This window comes from Musa acuminata, unplaced genomic scaffold (genome assembly GCF_036884655.1).
Source record: "Musa acuminata AAA Group cultivar baxijiao unplaced genomic scaffold, Cavendish_Baxijiao_AAA HiC_scaffold_1136, whole genome shotgun sequence".
In the NCBI taxonomy this organism is placed as follows: domain Eukaryota; kingdom Viridiplantae; phylum Streptophyta; class Magnoliopsida; order Zingiberales; family Musaceae; genus Musa; species Musa acuminata.
The window spans coordinates 7,156,788-7,159,546 of NW_027021348.1; positions in this window are offsets into that span (position 1 = coordinate 7,156,788).

Sequence of the window (2,759 nt, forward strand, 5' to 3'; positions counted from 1 at the left end):
TCGCTCGCCGCTCGGTCGTGCAGCCAAAAATGGTCAGTTTTGGCCTGTTTTTGGGCCATTTTGGCCTGTTTTTGGGGTGTTCTTGTGTGCCGCGGCGACCGCCATGAGCGGAGCAAAATGTCAGCCATCTCAGCACCCTGGAACCCCCCGGGTGGCACAGGGCTGGATGGGGCTTTCGTATAGCAGGGACGGTGCTGCCTCACGCTTCGCTCGCTGTTCGCCGCTCGCCGCTCGCTCGCGCAGCCAAAAATGGCCTGTTTTGGCCCGTTTTTGGGCTGTTCTTGCGTGGCGCGGCGACCGTCGTGAGCGGAGCAAAACGTCAGCCATCTCAGCACCCTGGAACCCCCCGGGTGGCACAGGGCTGGATGGGGCTTTCGTATAGCAGGGACGGTGCTGCCTCTCGCTTCGCTCGCTGTTCGCCGCTCGCCGCTCGCTCGCGCAGCCAAAAATGGCCAGTTTTGGCCTGTTTTTGGGCTGTTTTGGCCTGTTTTTGGGCTGTTCTTGTGTGGCGCGGTGACCGTCGTGAGCGGAGCAAAATGTCAGCCATCTCAGCACCCTGGAACCCCCCGGGTGGCACAGGGCTGGATGGGGCTTTCGTATAGCAGGGACGGTGCTGCCTCGCGCTTCGCTCGCTGTTCGCCGCTCGCCGCTCGCTAGCGCAGCCAAAAATGGCCTCTTTTGGACCGTTTTTGGGCCGTTTTGGCCAGTTTTTGGCCTGTTCTTGCGTTGCGCGGTGACCGTCGAGAGCGGAGCAAAACGTCAGCCATCTCAGCACCCTGGAACCCCCCGGGTGGCACAGGGCTGGATGGGGCTTTCGTAGAGCAGGGACGGTGCTGCCTCTCGCTTCGCTCGCTGTCCGCCGCTCGCCGCTCGCTCGCGCAGCCAAAAATGGCCGGTTTTGGCCCGTTTTTGGGCTGTTTTGGCCTGTTTTTGGCCTGTTCTTGCGTTGCGCGGTGACCGTCGAGAGCGGAGCAAAACGTCAGCCATCTCAGCACCCTGGAACCCCCCGGGTGGCACAGGGCTGGATGGGGCTTTCGTATAGCAGGGACGGTGCTGCCTCACGCTTCGCTCGCTGTCCGCCGCTCGCCGCTCGCTCGCACAGCCAAAAATGGCCAGTTTTGGCCCGTTTTTGGGCTGTTTTGGCCAGTTTTTGGCCTGTTCTTGCGTGGTGCGGTGACCGTCGTGAGCGGAGCAAAACGTCAGCCATCTTAGCACTCTGGAACCCCCCGGGTGGCACAGGGCTGGATGGGGCTTTCGTATAGCAGGGACGGTGCTGCGTCTCGCTTCGCTCGCTGTCCGCCGCTCGCCGCTCGCTCGCACAGCCAAAAATGGCCAGTTTTGGCCCGTTTTTGGGCCGTTTTGGCCAGTTTTTGGCCTGTTCTTGCGTTGCGCGGTGACCGTCGAGAGCGGAGCAAAACGTCAGCCATCTCAGCACCCTGGAACCCCCCGGGTGGCACAGGGCTGGATGGGGCTTTCGTATAGCAGGGACGGTGCTGCCTCACGCTTCGCTCGCTGTCCGCCGCTCGTCGCTTGCTCGCGCAGCCAAAAATGGCCAGTTTTGGCCCGTTTTTGGGCTGTTTTGGCCAGTTTTTGGCCTGTTCTTGCGTGGTGCGGTGACCGTCGTGAGCGGAGCAAAACGTCAGCCATCTCAGCACCCTGGAACCCCCCGGGTGGCACAGGGCTGGATGGGGCTTTCGTATAGCAGGGACGGTGCTGCCTCTCGCTTCGCTCGCTGTTCGCCGCTCGCCGCTCGCTCGCGCAGCCAAAAATGGCCAGTTTTGGCCTGTTTTTGGGCTGTTTTGGCCTGTTTTTGGGCTGTTCTTGTGTGGCGCGGTGACCGTCGTGAGCGGAGCAAAATGTCAGCCATCTCAGCACCCTGGAACCCCCCGGGTGGCACAGGGCTGGATGGGGCTTTCGTATAGCAGGGACGGTGCTGCCTCGCGCTTCGCTCGCTGTTCGCCGCTCACCGCTCGCTAGCGCAGCCAAAAATGGCCTCTTTTGGACCGTTTTTGGGCCGTTTTGGCCAGTTTTTGGCCTGTTCTTGCGTTGCGCGGTGACCGTCGAGAGCGGAGCAAAACGTCAGCCATCTCAGCACCCTGGAACCCCCCGGGTGGCACAGGGCTGGATGGGGCTTTCGTAGAGCAGGGACGGTGCTGCCTCTCGCTTCGCTCGCTGTCCGCCGCTCGCCGCTCGCTCGCGCAGCCAAAAATGGCCAGTTTTGGCCCGTTTTTGGGCCGTTTTGGCCAGTTTTTGGCCTGTTCTTGCGTTGCGCGGTGACCGTCGAGAGCGGAGCAAAACGTCAGCCATCTGTTAGGACTCTAGCTTGGAGAGTCCTAATTGAGAGGGACATTCATGTAAAAATGTTAGGACTCTAGCTAGGAGAGTCCTAATTGAGAGGGACATTCATGTAAAAATGTTAGGACTCTAGCTAGGAGAGTCCTAATTGAGAGGGACATTCTGTTAGGACTCTAGCTAGGAGAGTCCTAATTGTGAGGGGCATTCATGTAGGAGGTTTTTTCTTAGAGAAGAATTAGGAGTTGTAAGGGAATAGGAGTCTTGAGTATGAGTCCTATTAGGAGTTGGTTAGAAGTAAGAGTCTTAAGTAGGAGTCCTATTAGGAGTTAGGGTTTAGAAGCCCTATAAATAGTCATGTATTCCTTCTCTTTTCATAAGCAATAGATGAATCTTTTCTGCAGCCTTTGAGCAGCAACTTGGAGGGAGGAACCCCTATAGAGTTCCAAGGAGGCCGATCCCCTAAA